The sequence below is a fragment of the Petaurus breviceps genome, unplaced genomic scaffold (genome assembly GCF_028583685.1).
Source record: "Petaurus breviceps papuanus isolate PSGF00001 unplaced genomic scaffold, PetGlider_PUasm1.0 171, whole genome shotgun sequence".
Lineage (NCBI taxonomy): Eukaryota > Metazoa > Chordata > Mammalia > Diprotodontia > Petauridae > Petaurus > Petaurus breviceps.
The window spans coordinates 20648243-20670829 of NW_027185754.1; the positions used below are offsets into that span (position 1 = coordinate 20648243).

The window sequence follows — 22587 nt, forward strand, 5'->3', positions numbered from 1 at the left end:
CAAATTAAGACAAAAAATTCACAGAAATCAAAGTACAGCATTCACAATGTTGTAACTCAACAACTTATCACTAAAGTGGCCATATAGTTTTCAACAAAGTGATCACATAGTTTTAAGCAAAATATATTCATTTAGTAAGAACTCAATCCTTTAGTAAGTCCTTAATTCAATCACCCTTAAGGAGTCAAGCCTGTTTAACTGACACAAAGAACAAAGGTCAAGGTTCTCTACCCCTAGTTCACATTGTCTTAATCTCTTCAATCAAAAAGTCTTCTTTCTTCTTAATTAGAGAAGTCTTTAACTCAATCATCTAAATGTAAAGGTCAGAGTTCTCCACCCCTATCTCACAGTAATCATGATCTTCTCAGTTTGCATTAAGTACCCAAGGAGAGGTCTTTTCATCTTGACTAGAGGAAGGCTCTCAGCTTCCATGGTTCCTCTTCCATGGTGCCGGCTCCTGCCCAAATCTATCCAACTACCACCTGGGTTCAAAGGCAGACAACTCTAAGTTCCTTGTCCAGCTTCTTGTGCAGTTCCTGCTTCATATTGAAGCTCACAGTGTTGAGGTCACTACAAGTGCTTCACAGTTTCTGTTCTGGGAAGACAAAGCTTAACAAAGCCACAAAAACATTCATTCACATTCTGCTTGAGAAATCAACATAAGACCCAACAACAAGGCCTGAGACAAAGTAACATCAAAAGAGACAAACAAAGTACTGGCACCACAGTCACACTTCCTCCTAGTTCTCCTTTCTCCTCAGTTCTTGTTCCCGGCAGCTCTGGATGGCTCTCAGAAGTTCTTCCACCACAAGTCCTGTTCTCAAAATCTTTTCTCTTCTCATTTCTTCTTAATCCTCTTCTCAGTTCTTCTCAGTTCTCAGTTTTCTTCTCAATTCTTAGCTCCTCAGCCTCCATGCTGCTTGCTCCCAGAAGTTCTGGCTGTCTAACTTGGGCTTTTCTTTATATAAGCTATTAGCTCCTCCCTGTTCCAGCCTCTTCCTGTTACATCAGCAAGTCCATACCACTGTGGTATTCACAAGTTCTGGGTCTTAATACTTGACACAATCATGAACTTGGAACAAGGTGCTAAGTACCTGTTTACAAATACAAGGGTCAGGGAAGATCTTCAAATTCCCATTACCATTACACCTCCTCATTTCCACCTCCTCAATTCCCTGGTTCACTTCAAGTCCCAACCAAAAGTCAACCTTCTATAGCAGGCTTACACAACATGTGGCCCGCAGGCTGCTTGCGGCCTGCCAAAAGATTTCAGGCATGGGGTGGCTAGGTGGCACAGTAAATAGAGCACCAGCCCTGGAGTTAGGACGACCTGAGTTCAAATTCTGCCTCAGACACTTAACACAAAACTAGCCATGGGACCTTGGGCAAGTCACTTAACCCCAATTGCCCTACCTCCCCCCCTCCAAAAAGCAAAAAGAAAAATAAAAAAAAGATTTCAGGTGGCCAGTTGTAATGTAATGCCAAAAGAAGGCAACTTCCCAGGTTCAAAATACCAGCATAGGTGCTCTCTATTTTATTCAGTGACAAACCAAGAATAGAGAAGATCAAAACGTGACATCATTCAAAATACAGCATTTACTAAGTGTGATTAAATAATCTCCAAGTACTACCCCACCCCAGGATCTTCCAATCATTCAATCAATTACAAAGTCCCTGTTCTAAATACTTCTCCACCCCTGGATCACAATTGAATCTACCCCAGAGTTACATCAAGTTTAAACACAGCACTTAATACCCAAATTTTCTTTTCTTTTCTTCATCTTGACACGAGGCAAGTTCTCAGCAATCTTAGTTCCTGGGGAGACAAGGCTTAGCAAGGCCATAAGATACATTGCCAGTCCCTTCATGAATTCATCCTCTGTCTGTAGAACAGTCCTAGAACCCCTGAACACATTAGCAAAGCCCTCTCCCAGGATTTCTGTAAACATACAACAAGACAATCCTTCTTCAGGGCTTCTGAACCAACAGAAAGGCTCCCAGACCCCTGCAACAACAGCACTGTCCTTCACCAGTGGACAGTATTCATTCTGTCTGCAGGACAGTCTCCAGACCCCTGCAACAACAGTACTGTCCCTCACCAGTGGACAGTATTCACTCTCTGTCTGCAGGACAGTCTCAGGGCTTCTTAGCGAACAGCCAGGTTCCAGGACTTCTTCAACAAAAGGACTGTCTTTCACCAGTGGACAAATCTGGCAAAACAACATCAAAACAGACAGACAAAGTACCAGCAAAACAGCCATGTCTCCTCAGTCCTTGGCAGCTCAGGGGGCAGGTCTCAAAAGTCCAGGGCAATTCAAAGCGGCCACCAGCAATTCTCTTAGTCTCTCTCTCTCCACGAGGTGCTGCTTCCAAAAAGATCTTCCGCCTCTCTCTAGTGTCTCTCCAAATCTACATCACCAGCTCCTCCCAGTTCAGGACTTTCTTTTCACATCAACAAGCCCATCCCACAGGTGGGATTAACAAACTCTGGGTTTTAACACAATCAGTTTGAAAACCAAGCCCAATACAGGGGAATCTTTAATTGCCATTACTATCACACCAGTGAAAAACATAGAGGATATACAAAAAAGTAAAGATGTTACAAGTGCTTTGTCTATGCCATTTAACCTGCCTTCCAATAGTCACTATTGTGCCCATCATGTAACTTAGCAGGTGGGTTGCCACTGAGCACTCTTTCCTGTTTGTTATGTGACCTGAGGCAACCAAAGATCATTGTCAGTCTGTCTCTAATCTGAGAGGAGGTAGAATCACATCTTTTCACTGTGGTTTTGGTCATTACTAAATGTAAACAGTAAGAAAACCTCAAAAATGTATTAAAACTTGTACCACTTAGCAATTAAAAAAATTAATATGGTTTCATGATAAACAAAAATCTTAAGTAATAAGTGTAATTAATTGATATTAATTAAAATTTCCCTTTTAAAAAATATGGTTCATTTGCAAAAGTTTAATCATTAATTATACTTTTACTTGGAAAGTGAGCCACTAAAACCCCAACTGTGGTCGAAGAAGTTAAACTTCTTTTAATTTTGGCCCTTACCTAACTGCTAAATTGTGCAGGTCTGTTCTATAGAAAGCCTTTAAAAATCCCTCTTAATTTTAGTTGGCCCCTATGTGACACAATGGATAGAGTGCCTGGAGTCAGGAAGACTCTTCCAGAGTTCAAATCCAACCTCAGACTCTTATTAGCTGTGAGACCCTAAGAAAGTCATTTAACCTTTTTTGCCTTAGTTTCCTCATCTGTAATATGAGCTGGAGAAGGAAAGAGTAAACCACTCCTGTATCTTTGCCAAGAAAATCCCCAGAGGGTCATGAAGAGTTAGACACAACTGAATTTAACTCTAGTGCCTTTCTTCTATTATTTCATTTAATCCTGCATATAGGCTATTTGTACAAATTTATTTGCATGTTGTTGCCCCTCCAGGGTAGGGATTGTCTTTTACCTCCTTTTATATTCCCAGTGCTTAGGATAGGGTAGATACCTAGTAGGTGCTTATCAACTGACTATGGGTAAATAGGACTTTCACCCTTTCTAGACACACCTGAAAATAGAGAATGAGATTGTTTCAGTCTGGTAGTTTTTAAAGATGCAGCCTATTCCAGTTATGTAGCCATCTGAAAGAATCTGTTCCCACCTACGTGGCAGGGGAAAACAGAATGTTTTCTCCCAGAAGCTGGTCCCTTTCCTTTCCCATATTAGGCGATTTGGATATGTGCAAAGTAAATCCCTATTATACTGGACCCAGTGGGCACCTGGAACAGACTTCCAATTGGTGTTTTTTACTTTGCCCAATGGTTTTCAAGGACTTGTCATACTCTGAAACCTATGATTGATATTAATTGAGCATCATCACTTAAACTTCCATGAGGTGACTTAATTTAGTCAATCATCCCCCTTGTTTGTATTTCCATCCACATTGCTTAGCATAGTAGATACAGTAAATTTCCATTGTGCTCTATCTATCTATTTATCTATCTAGATATCTTTTAAAGCCCTTTACAACCTTACCTCATGTTTCCATGCTCATTATACATTACCTCTCTCCTACACTCTGGTATCAAGACAAAATTTGTTGTTGTTCAGTCGTTTCAGTCATGTCTGACTTTTCATGATACCATTTAGGGTTTTCTTGGCAAAGATACTGGAGAGGTTTGCCATTTCCTTCTCCAGTTCATTTTACAGATGAGGAAATGTAGACAAACAGGATTAAGTGACTTGCTCAGGGTCACACAGCTAGCAAGTGTCTGTGGCCAGATTTGAACTCGGGAAGATGAGTCTTCCTGACTCCAGGCCCAGCATTTGATCCACCATGCCATCTACTGCCCATATTCTTCACATAGAATACTCTCTCTCTCATTTCCTTGCCTTTGCACTGGACTTCTCCTTTACTTGGAATGTACTCCTTTCTCACCTCTGCAGGTGAGATTCCATCTCTTCCTTCAAATCATAGTTGGTGTACCACCTTCTATACGAGACCCTTCCTGATCCCTTCAATTGTTAGTGTGTATTCACAAAAAATTCAATTTTCAACTATGGTGTATTTATTCTACATATGGATATGCATGTATATATATATACGTACATATATACATATGTGCACACACCTATATATGTATATATAGTCCTTGTTTTCTCCCATTAGAATGTAAACTTCTTACCAATAGGGATTATTTCATTTATTGTATTTATACAGTACAATAGTAGATGCTTAAAAATGCTTCTTGGTTGATTGATAGGAGCCACTTCACTGTAATATGTCTCTGTTTTTATTCATCTAAAACCTGAGGGTGTCCAAACAAGTAGGAATGTTCTTTCCGCAGAGAGAATATCCTGAAATCATTTTTACTTCCTTTTCAGAAAGATTTGGCATTACTAGCACTAAGGCCCCAAGGCCTCCGGTCATGATTACATTGTGTGTTCCTGTTTTCTACTATGTACTTATCCAACCACAGCTGTTTTTTGAGGGCAATGGGAACAGGCAAGTAGATGAGCCAGTTGTACTGGATGAGCTGGAATGAGTGGCATCATTTGATTCAGTAAGCACTTATGTGGATAAAATACACAAAAGAGACAATATCTGCCCTCAAGGAGTTTACATTCTACTGAGGGGAACAAGATGTCCACAGAATTAATTATTCAATATATACAAAATAAATTGTAATTTCTGAGGGTAGAGAGGAGTTCTAAGGATTCCAAGAGGTAGAGATAAGGAGGCAGTGGAGGGTTGGGAAGGGGGAGGTAGGAGCTATTGTCTAAGCTTTGAAGGGGACCAGCTTCTGAAAATGTGCTGACCTTTGAGCTCAGAGTTCCAGGAATCTCCCATGCCAAGAATACAGCCCTAAGGATTACACAACCAGTACTCATAAGGATGGCTCTGAATAAGGACAATATACTGGACCTGACATCACACAACAGAAAGGATGACCCCAGAACAAAAGAACTAAACCCTGTTAGAGAAGATGCCATTACTTTAGAAGTGAGGACTTGGTGAGCAATTACATGACTAAGTGCAAACCAGGTTATACAGATACCCATCGTGATGAAACTAATGGTATTCTTCCAGCCCTGACCACCCCACACCCGACCATGTCATACCTAGCCTTCTTTCACATGTTGATTTCACACTCAGTAGTTGTTTATCCTGATGCTCATTCCTCCTTAGAGATAGAGGGCTGGGCCAGTTGATTTCTGAAGGTGTAATATGGACAATTTAGTTGTTTTCTATGTTGTACCTGATCCATCAGTGGCCACTGTTTCCTTTGGGTAGGAGAATCAATTGTTTGATGGCCCAGTTTGATGAGTGACATAGGGTAAGGAAAATAACTCCAGCTATACCAGACTGAAGGGACTGGAGGGCTTTTCTGGAATCCATTAAAGCTCCAAGTTGGGAATATCTTTCCTCTGAGTCTCTTCTTCTTTCTCCTTCCTGCTTATTCAGAAATGACACAAGTTTAAATGCTTAGTCTTCCCTCCCAGCTCAATAACTTTGCTTGAATTATCTATCCACCACTGGATTCACCACTGTTAACCCATTTACCCTTCAACTAGGTGGTGTGGTGAATAGAGTGTTGGACTTGGAGTCAGGAAAATCTGAATTAAAATCCTTCCCCAGCCACTACTTTAGGTCTGTGACCCTGGGCAAGTCACTTAACCTTTCAGGCTCAGTTTCCTCACCTATAAAATGGGCATAATAGCATTTGTTTCACAGGGCTGTTTTGAGGAACAAAGGAGGAAGTTAGCTTAATGGATAGAGCACTGGGCCTGAAGTGTGGAAGACCTAAATTCAAATGCAGCCTCAGACACTCACTAGCTGTGTGACCCTAGGCAAATCACTTAACCACTGCTTGTCTAATCCACTGGAGAAGGAAATGGCAAACCATATCTTTGCTAAGAAAAACTTCATATGGCTTTAATGAAAAGTCAGTTATGACTGAACAAATGAGCACTATGCAAACCTAAAAGTGCTATTTAAATACTATTATTTTTCAACTGATCTGCACATATTATGGTTTCCAGTCATTTGCACATCTTAGTTATTCTACATTGAATGAGTTCTAGATCCTAATTTTTCTTCCTCAGATGTGATGCCCAGGACTAGACTCAATAATCCATACGTGGCTGACTCCATATGTGGCATACATAGGAAAGTAGGTAATATTTTGAGCATTCTGCTCTGATTTCAAGTCTGCCTCTAGACAAAGTAATGAAAACAATAATATCACTGCTTCAGGAAAGATTGTCAATTGATTGTTCTAAACATAAATCCACTATCCCTGTGAGTCCCCAGACCAAAACTTTCTTCCCTGGATGCCATGCCCTCTCTCTATGTTGCCTTTTAATATTAGAATGCAAGCTCTCTTTTTGTATTTGTTTTACAATAGCACAGTGTCTTAGCAGAGTATCTGATACAGAGTAAGGCCTTAATAAATGTTCATTCATTCATCTTCACTATCTCTCATTCTATACACATAGTTAGCAAGTCTTATCACCTTTGCAGCCACATCTTGCATCTTTACCCCTTTTGTCGACTTGCTTAGCCACCACTGGTTCAGACCCTCATCATCTCTATTGCCTATTGAAGTAGCCTCTTAATTGGTTTCTCTGACTCATCTCTCTCCACTCCAATCCAACCTCTTTATGTAGCTGCCAAAGAGATTTTTACCAAAGCACGGTTCTGATCATGTCACCTACTCAGTAACTCCAGCGGCACCCTATTATCTCTAGAATCAAATATAAATCCCTTTCTTTGACATTTAAAACCTTTTCACAACTTGGTCCAAACCTATTTTCTCAGCCTTATCACACATTACTGCCTTTGGCGTACACTATGATACAACCAAACTGGTTTTCTTAGCGATCCTCCTACAGTTATCTCCTATCTTCACAGCCTTTGCACCAGCTGTTGCCCCATGCTTGGAATGCACTTTCCCCTCCCCGTTGCCTCTTAGAATACCTATTCTCCTTCAAGCGTCCGACAAACGCCACCTTCTACTTGAAGACTTTAATGTTTTCCCTAGCCTTTCCTCCTTTCTCCGAGATTACCTTGTATCTATTTTGTGTATACATATTTATGTACGGGTTGTGTATGTATACACACACACGTCTCCTCGGGAACAATTTTACACTCCTCGAAAACAGAGATTTTCCACTTTTGTCTTAGTAGGCTCTTTTTAAAGAATGTTCACTTATTGATTGAATGTTAGAGTGTATTTAACTTGCAGTGTGCTGGAGATTGCGCCGAGGGCCGGGAATCAGGCTCCGGCCCAGGCCTCCTGGTGTGAATCCTGCTTTTGCCTAAGGCTCAGTTTCCTCTTCTGTAAACTGGGAGCAGGGAGGAGGTTTGATTTATTAAATCCCAGACTTCAGAATCTGACAGCTTCTGGTTCCAGTATTTCGAGTCAGGGACAACCGATGAGAGAGGGGAATCCCCCAGGTTGAGGGGAGGGTGAGAAAGAGGGGAACGGGAAGAGCGTCCTCGCTCTCCTTAGACCAGCCCATAATCTGCAGTTCCAACCTGATACCCCAGAGTATCCTCGCGTGCCCCTCCCACCTCGGGGCACCGCCTCCAGGCAGCTCGCTCTTTTTTGCCATCCCCCTCCTCCGCCCTGCTTCCCCTCCCCCGCGGTCCTGGCCTCCGTCCCGCCCCTTCTCCAGCTTCGGTCAGCCAGCCAGTCTGTCAGTCAGTGAGCCTCAGGGGCCGCCAGCAGCCGCAAGGTGGGGCGGGGCTGGGAGAGTGACGTCATTTCCGGTGTATACAGACTGGCCGTCGCGGGCGCGGGGGGCGAGGACGCGTCGCAGGTGAGGAGCTGAATCTTTAGGCAGGGTTGGGAGTCGGGTAGGGGTCGGGCCTTGGGTTTTTGTAGGGCAAGACATCTTTCCTTCGGTCGGTCCGTCCCTGTCTTCAGGGAGGAGAGACCCGGGGCGGCGGTATGCGCTACGCTGCGCTCGTCTCCTCCGCGGGGCCGGGGCCGCGGGGGGCGGCGGGAAAGGACGGAAGCCGGGAGGGGCTGTGCGGCCCCGGCTATGGGCCGATCTCGGGGCTGCTGTGAGCCCCCCGCCCCCCCATCCCTACCCCTCCAGAGGAACCAGGGTCGGGGAGCCGAGAACTGCAGTGCGGGGCCAAGACCAACTCGAAGCGACTGAGCCTCCCGCTGACACCTGTCATTGCACTCGACGGGCGAGCGGAGGGACACGGGTGGGGGCCCGCAACCACAAGGAGCCCCTGGAACCTGGGTGTGGAGGGTACTTTGGGAACGGGGCGGGCCTGGGGTGGGGGGCAGAGGAGTTATTAGCCCTGTTTTTGCTGAGAGCTTCTCTAAGGAAGAGAGGCAGGACTCGGCCCTCTTGTTCCTGTGCTCCCTCACAATCTCCTATCTTTTCCTTGGCTTGGTCTGTCTCCTGACCCCCTCCTGTCTATCAGGGACCAGGGCGACTGAGGGTTGTTGGGTGGCAGGTTTACCCCTTCCATGCCGGGTTACTATATAAACATTGTGTATCACCAGGGCACCGGGTCAAAAATATATGTATATCTTTCTTATGTAGGGTGACTCATACCTGCTCTTATCCAAGTTTCACACAAGTTCCCTTCCTCCGTCTCTCCTCTCCCGCAGAAGAGAAGCCCTTAATTTTTTCCAAAGTAGTACTCCCTGGAACACCGGAGTCAGAGCTTTCAGAGCTGCATGTTACTTCAGTATTCCTTTACACGTTCTGGTTAAAGGGCATGTTTCCCAGGGAATCCCATGGAACTGTGCTGCCCCTGTGTTTGATCGGTGATTTGGAGAACTCCATGTACCCGACGTAGAGAAACTTGTTTTTTTTGTTTAGTCTTGTGGTTTTTCCGCCTTCCCCCCTCCAAAAAAAAAAAAAAAAGAAAAGAAAACAAAGCAAAAAAACCCAACAACTTTCTACTTGAGGAGTGGCCATCTTTTAGATGGTTTCGCTGGTCAAAATAGGAATGATGCCAGTTGGGGGATGGGTAGGATTTTAAGTACCTTCCTCTGTTTTTCCCTTTACTCTTTCTTCAGTATTTAGATTATTTTCTTAAGCAGTCAACTTTTTTTTCACTTTGCCATTTATACCTCTGAACCTATTTCACCTTACTGTTTTTTCTTTTCTAGTTCACATCCTGACACTTTTCCTTTTGCATAGCAAAGGGAACGTGCTTTTCCTGTTCCAGTTAGGCGTGTTCAAACGTGTCATGTGCTGGTCCATGTAGTGATTGCATTTTTCTATACTGCCCTTTTTGTGGTGTCTGAGAGCACCAAAATGCACTGTAGGAAGTCTGGCCTTCCAGGGTTTTAAGTGTGTACTAGGATATAGTCCCTTGTCTGTGTATGAAACAATGCCTGAGTATAAATTCATAGTTTTAGTAGTGAGGAGTCTTTAAAAAGGCACTGACTGTGCAATGAATGACTATCCTGAGAAAAGGGTTAATTGAATGTAAGTCTTTCCCTGCTCCTAATACTGCCTGCTTGAAGTACTCCCTGAGTAAACTAAACATTTCTGCTTGGCATGATAAGAATTTTGTTTATACCCACTCTAGAATTTGCCAGATGCAGACTTAAAGTTCCAAAGCAGTTACTAATTCTGTGTGTGCGGGTGTGTTTGTGGGATAATGCCTTTGTATTTTGTTGCTTTTATATATGTTAAGATAGTTCGAGTTTTGAGTGGATGTAGTCTGTACTTCCCCTTTACAGTTTTTCTAAGAGAAGTTACTCAAAATATCCAGGGGAATCTTTAAACAAATGTTTCTTGAGTTTTTTTTTTTAATTTTGCTTAGGTAATTTATTGATATTTTCATTGGTTGATTTTATTTTCTCAGAGACTTGATGAGTAACTGCCTTTCGATGTGAGATGTTCAGGTTTGCAGTAGTCACTTTTCCTTGTAGCATTTAAGATACTAATCTACCTCTATTTTTGCACACAAATACGTAGGTTAACATTGGAGACAAAGATAGAAAAGTCTTCTCATATTCCCTTGGCAGGCTTAGAGTTTTTCAATCTAAAATTATCTCCATATTTGTGGAAGACGGACCATGTTTCAGCTATTATCCTTTTTAACTAGTTAAATGTTTAAGCTGAATAATTTCATAAGTGGTTCTTCTGATTAAGCCTGATTTAAGTCAGGGTTAGTATAGTGGAGCTTTTGAGTCTGTAGGAAAATAAATTTGGTTTGAATGGAGAATTGATTTGTCCTGCTGTGCCAAAGTACACTTTTTTTCTGATTAAAATTTTTTTTTGGTTGGCATTAGCACAGTCTGATCTTTATAAAATTTGACAACATAGACTAAATGACTTATCTAGGGGTAATGTAGCAAGTCAATGGCAGAGCCCGGATTAGGATCCAGATTGGCTGTACTTGCTCTTGCCATGTTACCATGCTGCTTCTGTTTGTTGATTTCAATTAAAAATCATTTATCATAATAATACATTACATTTAAGGTTCACAGGGCACCTTACATAATTTTTTTTTTAGTAGATTCTCATAGCAATTTTCTAACATAGGTATTCCCCGATTATAAAGAAGGAAAATGAAGGTCAGAGATTGTGGCTTGTCCAAGATCACATAGCAGTTTTTTATGGTGAGGCAAAATGTGATAGATGTGAGTGGTATAAACAAAGTACTGCCAACACTCAGAGGAAGCAGAGATCATGTCAGCTTGGAGTGATCATGGAAGGCTTCCTACAAGAGGTGATATTTGAGCTGGGCAGTGAATGACAGGATTTCAAAAGCCAGAGATTGAGAGTCGAAGTGACAAACAGAGGGCATGGTGGCATGAGCAAAGGCATAAGGAAAGGAAAGAGGAAGTATCTTCAGGGAACTGTGAGTGATCTGTTTGACCTGAAGTGGAAAAATTTGAGAACCATCTGGAAAGGTAGTTTGGAGCCAAATTGTAGAGGGTCTTGAATGATAATAGAGAACCTTTGAAAGTTTTCTCAGTGACTAAAGATATGACTGCTACTGTGGCTAGTTGGTAGAATAAAAAGCTAATCTTGAGAGGGTGTGGTACAGCACAAAATATTTTGTGATTTTAATTATAAGTAGCACCTCAATTGGAGTCACACAAATTTTTTGGTTTCCCTGTGCATATAAAAGTTATGTTTATGCTATACTGTAGTCTTTCAAAGTGTGTAATAGTATGTTTAAAAAAACCTGATGTACATACCTTAATTAAAAAATACTTCATTGCCAAAAAAAATGTTAACCATCATCTGAGCCTTCTGGGAGTGGTAATCTTTTTGCTGATGGAGGGTCTTGCCTCAATGTTGATGGCAGCTTACTGATCAGGGTGGTGTTGCTCAAGATTGGGTGTGGTTATGGCAATTTTAAAATTAGACAATAATAAGGTTTGCTTTATCTATTGACTTTTCCTTTCACTTGAATACTTAAGGGCTATTGTTAATTGGCCTAATTTCAATATTGTTATATCTCAGGAAATAGAGAGACCCAAGGAGACCAGTCAATGACAAGTTGGTAGAGCAGTCAAATACACAATAGTTATCAGTTAAGTCTACTATCTTATATGGGCACTCTTTGCGGTGTCTCAAAACAATTATAATAGTAACATCAAAGGTCACTGATCACAGATCACCATAACAGATATAATAATAATGAAAAAGTTTGAAACATTGCAAGAATTACCAAAATGTGACATAGATACACAGTGTGAGCACATGCTGTTAGAAAAATGGTACAGACAGACTTGCTTGATGTATGGTTGCCACAGACCTTCGATTTATAAAAAACTCAGTTATCTGTGAAGAGCAAGGAAACGAGGTATGTCTGTATATTCTCTCAATGGTAAGCATGAATAAACAGTGAAAGTCTGCTTTTTTTGGTACCCAGTTTCCAAGTAACATATCTTTTTATTATTAAGGTGATTTAATGGCTCCATATTGTTAGCAATACAGGACTAGGTAGATTGCAGTTTTTCTTGGTCTGAGAAATTCCTAAGTCATCAGTATATGAGATTTTTAATACTTGTATATGTACTTTGACTGGAAATGGGGAGAACAAATATTTCTTTGATCATTTGATGCTGATTAATTGCAATAGTAAATAATACTTTTCATGTTATAGGATAAATGTAAATTCATTTGAGCAAACATTTATTAAGTTTCTCTGTGCGAAGCACTGTTCTATGTTTTGGGGATACAAATATAAAAATAAAAATAGTTCCTCTAGGAGCTTACATTCATTCTTGTTTATAAGCTATATGCATTATTTCCTAAACTCTGAAATTTGTTTAAATATTTGAATCTATTGACTGAAAAACTAGAGAAAGGTTATGGAAAAGAAATGTTTGAGCCTGGGAAAACTATCTTTGGTTTCTTAAAGGATCTAACTATTATGATTGCACATAAACTTTTTACATCTGATCTTTTAAAAAATTGAGGTGGGTAAAGTGGTACACCCCTATAATTCCTGCTATTGGGGCACTGATACTCTTGAAAGGCTGATAGATCACTTGAGTATAAGTGTTCTCAAATCCAGTAGGGCTAAAAGTGGGGCTGGGGGGCTGTAGGGGTGGGGATTTGACTAATTGTAATATGGTGAATGGTGGGAGCAGCCTATGGAGAGACAAATCAGTCCAGGTTAGAAATGGAGGAGGTCAAAACTTACATATTGATCTGTACTGGTATTGAACCCGTGGGTCGCTGCTGCCTCTCCACTCTAGGAAAACCCAGACTCAAAAAAAGAAAAGAAAAATTGAGTTGAAATGTGTATGTTTTACAAACTTTTGGACACTTGTGGTCCTAGTAGCCCCAGTCCATTTTCTAAAAGTGATTTTCCTCAAATGAAGGATTTTTTTTTTTTAAAGCAGTTGGGGTTAAGTAACTTGCTTAAGGTTACACAGCCAGTTATTTTGTGTGAGTGTTAACTATCTGAGGCTGGAACCGATCCCAGGGCTCCTGACTTTGGGGCTGGTGCTCTTATTCACTGTGCCACCTAGCCACCCCTAAATGAAGGATTTAAAAAAATTTTTAAATTTTTTTCCAATTACGTGTATAAATAATTTTTGAGGGGAGAGGAGGGAAGGTAAGGCAGTTAGGGTTAAGTGACTTGTCCAAGGTCACACAGCCAGCTAGTAAGTGTGTCAAGTGTCTGAGGCTGGATTTGAACTCAGGTCCTCCCTACTCCAGGACTGTTGCTCTATTCACTGCACCACCTAGCTGTCCCTTAAACAATTTTTAACATTTGTTTTCTTAAATGTTGAATTCCAAATTCTCTCCCTCCCTCTCCTCTTGCCTTCTTGAAAAGGTAAGCATTTCCTCAAATGAAGTTGTGACCAAATCAGTTCTATACTCAGGAAACTTCAGTGACTACCTGTTGTCTCTTGGATAAAACGTAAACTTTTCTGTTTGGCAAAGTCCTTCACTGCTTGGCTCCAACCTATTTTTATGGCCTCATCATATGTACTCAATCAATACTTCCCTTCCAACATTATACAGTTGAGACAAACTGTTCCTTACACATTGAACTCATCTTCAGTTTCTGACTTTGCACTGGCCAAAATCTATATCTACCCTTACCTTTCTCTCATAGAGTCCCTTCCTTCAAGACTCTGTTTAAGCACGAAGATTTGACATGAAATTTTTCTGCATCTTCACTCCTCCCATCCTCCTGTGAGTACCCACTCTTTCTAGCTTCCTTGAATTTATTTTATATACTGTATATACATACATATATACCTTTTATCTTTTCTGATAGAATGTAAGTTTCTTGAGAGGAGGGATTGTTTTATTTTTTGCCTTTGTATCCCAGTCAGTTAGCCTGTGCATAATAGGCACTTAATAAATGCTTTTTTTTTTTTTTTAAGCAATCGGGGTTAAGTAACTTGCTCAAGGTTACATGGCCAGTTATTTCTGGGTGTGGTGCTGAGTATCTGAGCCCGGATTTGATCCAGGTCATCCTGACACTGGAGCCAGTGCTCTTACTCGCTGAGCCACCTGGCCGCCCCTTAAGCAATTGGGGTTAAGTAACTTGCTCAAGGTTACACGGCCAGGTGTTTCTGGGTCGGTGCTAAGTGTCTGAGCCCGGGATTCGATCTCCAGGTCTTCTCAACACTGGAGCCAGTGCTCTTACTCACTGTGCTACCTGGCCACCCCAATAAATGCTTTTTGACTGATTACATTACTACTTATTAAACCTCCAGGGTTTCAACTGTTTAAACTTCCTCAGCTTTAGATTTTGCCATTCCTTTCCCCCAATCCCTCATTCTGTCTTTCCCTGGGGCCTAAGGGGGAGGTTAAAGGAAGTGGGTAAAGGACTCTAGTGCTAAGAATCAAGGAAACTCACACAGATTCTCAAGTAGACAAGGAATAACAAACTCTTAGTACACTGTACATGTTTGATTTTTGCACGTGATATTCTTAACCTAAGATGTCCAAACCATCTTCATTGTATTCTGGATTGATGTTCACATATGCTTATATATAGACAAATAAGAGATATTTTTGCATCTGTAAAAGACCCTGAAAAAGGAAAGTTGATGTTTGAACTCTGCAGTAACCTGTTTTGTAATAGTGGATGTGGATGGATATCTTCAGTGGGTTTTTAATAAACATATGAAATTGTTATTGTAAATCTTTTAATCTGACCCAGTTACTACTATCCTAGAAAATATTTAGTATAATATCTGGTCAAAAATAGTATAAAAATGTTAATCAGAATAGTAATTTGCAGTTTCAGATGAAATAAATGATCAAATATTCTTTCAGAGAGCTGTATTGAAATAGAAATTTTTTCCTACAAATGGACTTTCTTATGGACTGAAGTATATTTCTGGTGGATGGGTGACTAATGGTTTTTTATTGGGTTGGCTGTGAGCATTGATCAAAGTGGGGAAGGTTTTTAGATTTGGGACTGGTGATGATATTATCTTGAAAAATTATCTTATGCTACTTAATAATGAAATAGATTAGAAGAAATATGTTGTGGTGAAAAGAGCATTGGAGTTGGAGTCAGGGAGACTTAGGTTCAAATTCTGCCTCTGTCATTTCTTAACTGTGTAACCATAAAAAAAATTATAGCCTCTCTGAGACTTAATTTTCCCATCTGTAAAATGAGGATAATTTTACTTTTAGTCTCTACCTCATAAACTGTTAAAACTTTTGTAAAGTTTAAATGAGTTACAAAGTGTGTGTATATATATATATATGTATATGTATATAGTACTATAAAAATCTTAAAGAGCTATATAATCGATTATCAGCTATGATCATTCTGTTATGTCTAGGCTGGTTTGTTATGGTCAGGTATCTTTTGTTTTTTGCTTTGTAAAGACAGGGTTGAAGAAGGGACTAAAAACACTTAATAAAATGAAAAAAGTAGTCTGCTTGTGATCAGTACTATGTTGGAATAAAGAATTTCAAAAGTACTTAGATAGTATCTGATAGGGAGATGACCTGAACTTTCTTTGCCACTTCCCCATAGAAGGACTTAAACTAACATATAGCTGTTATATTGGAGAAATTTAAACAGGTCTTTAAACAGGCCTTTAGAACTAAGGAGCATTCTTATGTAGTTAGTCAAGTAGATTCATCTTTACTGTTAGTGTGCCTATGTCAATTTCTGAGTTGGTTCTAGACTTTCAAATGTTTAGTTATTTAATTTGTATTGGCATGTTAATTATTACCTTGGATATTTAGTGCTAGATTTTCTACTATGGACATTTTACTATTAGTTAATATTGCTCTGGAAGCAGCTAGGTGACTCAGTGGGTAAAGGGCCAGGCTTAGGGTCAGGAAGATCTGAGTTAAAAATATGAACTCAGACATTAACTGTGTGTCCCTGCTCAAGTCAGGGTCACAAAGACTCAAAACAGTACTAAAAGACTGAATGACAAATATTGCTCTAGAGAGACCTTATTGTGTAAAGGATAGAGAGCTGGTTTAGAAGCTGAGAACACTGGAGATTCTGATTCATATTGGTTGTGTGCCAGCAGCAAGTCATTAAACTCTGTACTCTAGGCAACTCTCTTAAGACTATAAATTGTAGAGAAGGTGTTGACTTGACTGGATAGAGGAAGTTTTCCTTACCTGGCAGTTCCTTGTACTAATGAAATCATGGGTCAGTTCCTTTACCTATCCTAATATTGTTCATTCAAATAAATGAAGATGCAGTTATGTGAATATTAGGTCATTTCAAGCCTCTGATTAGTTCCAAGGTAGTAAACAGTTACTTTGTAATAGCTCATATTTATTTGAGCATTTTAAGACGAGAAAATGCTTCTTTCACTGACAACACTTTGAAGTGGGTAGTACAAATATTATTATACCCCTTTTATAAAGGAGGAAATTTAAGCTCAGAAAGATTACATGTCTTGTCATTGTCAAATGGCTAATAAATATAGGAACTAAGACTAAAATCCAGGTATTCATACTTCAATGTTAGTACGCTTAATACTACAATATGCAGCCTTTTTACATTTGGTAAATGTTCCTCTTTTCTTAGATTATATACAGTAATACTTAGCTGTTACTATCTGGGAGCAAAGTGTTCTGCACAAATGGTTTCCAGACAATAGAAACTTTTTTCTTCAGGTACCCAAATGCTAATCATTTTTGTCAGAAATAATTTGAAAATGTTTGCACACCTCAAAACTTCTGATGCTGAGTCTCCTTTCCTTTGTTAGATAATAATTTTATATATGTTCATCCTTACCTGGTCTATAATGTGACATATACATTCCTTCTTATCATTGTGGTTTTTATTCCACATAATTCCATAAATATTCTCGAGAAGCTACCCAATTCATTGGAAGACTTAATTTCTTTTAACATTTCCTGGATGGGGGTGGCTAGGTGGTGCAGTGAATAGGGCACCAGTCCTGGAGTCAGAAGGACCTGAGTTCAAATCCAGCTTCAGACACTTAACACAATAAAACTTGGGCAAGTCGCTTAACCCCAATTGCCCTCCAAAAAAAAAAGCAAAAATAAAAACCCCGAAAACCATTTCCTGTATCTATATGGCCATATGAAAAATGCTCTAAATCATTGTTTATTAGAGAAATGCATATTAAAACAATTTTGATATATCATCTCGTACCTATCAAATTGGCTAAAATCATAAAAAAAGAAAATGACAAATGTTGGAGGGGATGTGGAAAAATTGGGACACTAATATTGTTGAAACTGTGAACTGATCCAGCCATTTTGGAGAGAAGTCTGGAATTGTGCCCAAAGAGTTATAAAACTCTGTATAGTCTTTGACATAGCAATACCACTATCAAGTCTCTTTCCCAAGGTGATTAGGGCAAAAGGAAAAGAACCTGTATGTTCTAAAATATTTATAGCAACTCTTACTTATGGTGGCAAAGAATTGGAAATTGAGGGGATGCCCAGCAGTTGGGGAAAGGCTAAACAAGTTATGGTATATGATTGTGATGGAACACTACTGTGCTGTAAGAAATGATGAGCTGGTTGGTTTTAGAAAACATATAAAGACTTACATGAAATAATGAAAAATGAAGTGAGCAGAAACAAGGGAACATTGTATACAGTAGCAGCAATATTGTTCAGAAACGATTGTGAAGGACCAAGTTATTCCTAAGTATTGAAAATACTCAAATCAACTATGAAGGAAGATGCTATCCATCTCCAGAGAAAAGAACTGATATATGGAAGTATGCCCAGTACATATGATATTTTGTGTGTATGTGAAATGGTGGCCTTCTCTAGTGTGTGACGGCAATAGAGGGAGATGGTTCAGAACTTAAAATGTAACAAAAAAATAAAATGAAATTTAAAAAAATTGTGTGGATACTAGTACAGCAGCATCATGCTATTAGCTCTCACTTGGTAACCAGCCCACTTCCTTTTCCGATAATTTTTATAGCACATATGTGGCCTAGAGTCAGCTGATGGCAAGTGGATAGAGTGCCTAGAGTCAGGAAGGCCTGAGGTCAAATCTGGCCTTGGGACCCTGGGCAAGTCACCATCTGTTTGTCTCAACAGTTTCCTCAATTGCAAAATGGGGATAATAATAGCATCTATCTTGCAGAGAATTTGTGAGGATCAAATGAGATAATACTTGTAAAATGCTCTCAACAGTTCCTGGCACATACTAGGCACTGTATAAATGCTTATTTTCTTCCCTTCTGTGTGCAAATCATCATGTGCTATAGCTAACTTAAACACAGTATTTCCATTGCCCTTTGAATTACCCACAATTTTGGTTCTTCTGAATTGTAGTATTTTGTTATTTATGGGCTATATAGCATCACCACCAAAGTAACTATTAAAAAAAAAAAGTATGTCTGCATCAGGGAGCAGCTTAACATCATTGAGAATGCTGCAAAATGTCCTAAATAGCAAGACAGCAAAATACCCTTTTTTTTATTCAGTTCTACACACACACACACACACACACACACACACACTTTTCAGTCTTTAAAAATCAAGCAATAAATAGTACATATTACTTGTCTCTCTGTCAATTGTTACTGTAAGGATGTAGTCTGTAGATGAAAATTGACTATGAAAGTCATTCTGTTTTAACAACCGTATAAAAGATTGCTCCATATAATACTAAGAGAAATGCAAATCAAGACAACTTTTAGGTTTCATTTCACATTCAGAAAATTGTCAAAGATGACAAAACATGGGAATAGTTAATATTGTAGACTATGGAAAAATCAGCACTCTTATACATTATTGGTGGAACCTTGAATTAATACAATTGTTCTAAAAAGCATCTTGAAATTATACGGAAAAAATGGCTAAAATGCTCATATCTTTTGGACCAGAAATCCACTGTTAGTCATATACCCCAAAGAAAGAGAAAAAGATCTTAAATGTACCCAAAATATTCATAGTACTTTTTTTGTTTTGTTTTGTTTGCCTTTTGGAGGGCAGTTGGGGTTAAGTAACTTGCCCAAGGTTACACGGCTAGTTTTTTTTTTTTGTGGGTGTTAAGTGTCTGAGGCCGGAACTGAACTCAGGTCCTCCCGACTCTGGGCCAGCGCTTTACTCATTGAGCCACCTAGCCGCCCCATTCATAGCACTTTTTATACTAGTTAAGAATGGGAAGCAACATAAATGTTGATAGATTGGGGATGGTTAAACAAATTGAGGTACATGAATATCATGGCAAATTACTGTACCTTAGGAAAAGACAAATGCAGAGAAACATGGGAAGACTTAATATGAACTGATGCAAAGTAAACAGAATCAGGAAAATAATATGGATAATATAGAGATAACAGAAAAGAAACTGCTGTATAATTATGCACAATTGGCCTTGGAGGAAAAAAAGAAAATGCACTCCCCTCACTTTTTTGAAGAGTAGGAAGCTATGGATATCCTACATTGTATATATCTTCAGATTCAATTGATGAGTTGGTTAGTATTAATTAGCTGCTTTTCTTTTCTCGCTTTTTCTCTTTGGTTACAAGGCATAGTTCTCTGGGCAAGGGAGGGGAGAGAGATATATTTGAAAGTAACAGTTGTATAAAAACAAAACAGAAATAAGAGGCTACCTATTTTCTTGTCATGTCTTCATGTATGCCCTTGATGTATGTACAGACAATAAATAAATAAACATTTTATACTTAAGAGAAGTTAAGCATATGAGTTAATAGTATCTAACATCTTCTCGCTTGTCTTTTATTTGTTAGAGGTACCATTTGTGATTTTTTTCTATTCCTCTGGAATCTTCTCTTTGAGAGAGAGTTTTGGGCTAGGACTGCTTTCAGGGAAGTCCCCTGACACTTTAGATTTTATAGTGGAACAAAATCCGGTGACACTGGCCACCTTTGCTTTTTCTTGACCAAAATACTCCATTTTCTGACTGTGCATTTTCATGGGATGTCCTTCATGCCTGGAATTCTCTCCTTCCTCATCTCTGCTTCCTGACTTACCTGACTTCCTTCAAGTCCTGGCTTAAATCTTATCTTCGTTTACTTTTTTCCAGAATTTATTTATTTATTTTTAGTTTTCAACATTCATTTCCACAAGATTTTGAGTTCCAAATTTTCTCCCCATCCTTCCCCTACCCCGCACTCCAAGATGGCAAGCAGCATACTGATAACTCCTTTTGCAGTCTGCCCTCTCATATATTCCCCACTCCATCCCTCTCCTTACTTTATTGTAGGGCAAGATAGATTTCTATGCCCCACTGCCTGTATATCTTATAAAATCCTATATCTAACATATCCCGATCTACCTAAATGTTAGTACCTCCCTTTTTTGTTTATCTCTTAACTTCTCTTGTGTATTTCTTGTTTATACATAGGTTTTGGCCTATCTTTGTGTCCCCAGAGCTTAGATGCTTGTTGTTCTGTTGTGTTCAACTCTTTTTGACCCAGGACCACACTTTCCATGGGGTTTTCTTGGCAAAGATTCTGCAGTGGTTTGCCATTTTCTTCTCTAGTAGGTTAAGGCAAACAGAAGTTAATTGACTTGCCCAAAGTCATGAAGCTAGTAAGTGTCTGAGGCCAGATTTTAACTCAGGTCTTCCTAACTCCAGACCCAGTATGCTATCCACTGAGCTTCTGGCTGCCCAACTTAGGTGCTTAATGTGTGGTTATTTACTGACTGACCGACAGATTCATAGGTCATTCGACAGTTAACAAAAGATTTACTTCATATAAGGAGGAAGATAGTCAAAAGAATGGACATTGAGTACACCCTTATTTGATTCAGCTGATTTAAATTTTTTTCCTGAGTTGCCCATTATGAAAATAAAAATTGAATTTTATTTTCCCCTGAAGGAAAATTTCCCTCAGTCCTCATTGAGAAAGAAAGAAAAGCAAAATCCCCTGCTACAAACTCGTATAGTACAGTCAAGGAAAACAAATAGCAGCATTGTCCATGTTGTCCCTCCTCACCGTCCAAAAAATCAATCTGTACTCGTATCCCTTCTCTATTAGGAGATGGGGTAGCCTCTTTCATCCGTGCTGCCCCAAAGAGGGTTCCATGTGGTGGTGTTCTTGGTTTCCGTCGTAACTTCCTTGCTGCAGGAACCCATTTGGGTGGCACCAATTTGGACTTCCGGATGGAATAGTATATCTACAAAAGAAAGAGTGACGGCATCTACATCATTAATTTGAAGAGAACTTGTGAAAAACTTCTACTGGCAGCTCATGCCATTGTTGCCATTGAAAACCCAGCTGATATTAGTGTCATCTCATCCAGGAACGCTGGCCAGTGATGTGTTCTGAAATTTGCTGCTGCCTCTGGTGCCACACCTAATGCTGGACGTTTCACACCGGGCACCTTCACTAACCAGGTTCAGGCAGCTTTCAGGGAGCCTCACCTCTTGGTGGTCACTGATCCTTGGGCAGATCACCAGCCTCTGACTGAAGCATCGTATGTTGACCTCCCGACCATTGACCTGTGCAACACAGACTCCCCACTTCGCTTTGTGGACATTGCTGTTCCATGTAACAACAAGGGAGCTCACTTGGTGGGTCTGATGTGGTGGATGCTGGCCTATGAAGTCCTGCAGATGTGTGGTACCATCTCCCAGGAACACCCATGGGAGGTTATGCCTGATCTTTACTTCTACAGGGATCCAGAGGAGATTGAAAAGGAAGAGCAGGTTGCAGCTGAGAAGGCAGTGACAAAGGAGGAGTTTCAGGGTGAATGGACTGCACCCGCCTCAGAATTCACTGCTACTCAACCAGAGGTGGCTGATTGGTCTGAGGGAGTACAGGTGCCATCTGTGCCCATTCAGCAGTTCCCTACCAAAGATTGGAGTGCTCAGCCAGCTACTGAGGATTGGTCTGCGGCTCCTATTGCTCAGGCCATTGAGTGGGTAGGAACTACCACAGAGTGGTCTTAAAATTCAGATGCTTTAATAGTGTTGGAAAAATGCTAATGGAAAATAAACATTGGTTTCTTAAAAAAAAAAAAGAGCTTTTGGAATCATAATTGGTCATTGTGTTGATCAGAGTTCCTAATACATTAAAAGTAGGTTATCTTTACAATTTTGTTTTTGTATAAATTTTTCTCCTGGTTCTGCTCACTTCAGTCTGTAGCAGATTACATAGAAATCTTCCCAAGTTTCTCTAAAACTATCTCCTTCACAGTTTCTTATAGCTCAGTGCTATTCAATCATA

The 22587-nt window shown here is 39.9% G+C and overlaps 1 protein-coding gene and 1 pseudogene across 7 annotated transcripts in view; both read left to right on the forward strand.

Moving 5' to 3' along the window:
• Window positions 1–8040: 8040 nt before the first annotated feature.
• GARRE1 (granule associated Rac and RHOG effector 1) overlaps window positions 8041–22587 on the forward strand; it is a 144603-nt gene continuing 130056 nt past the window's right edge. The window contains exons 1-2 of one of the 7 annotated variants that reach the window (XM_069082653.1): window positions 8041–8320; window positions 14070–14149. The gene's annotated coding sequence lies outside the window, so the exon portion shown is untranslated. Of the gene's footprint in view, window positions 8321–8340; window positions 8756–14069; window positions 14150–22587 lie in introns of those variants that run through there. The other 6 variants (XM_069082652.1, XM_069082650.1, XM_069082655.1 and 3 more) reach the window with 6 other exon arrangements.
• On the forward strand, window positions 11237–22448 carry LOC138157227 (small ribosomal subunit protein uS2-like; annotated as a pseudogene).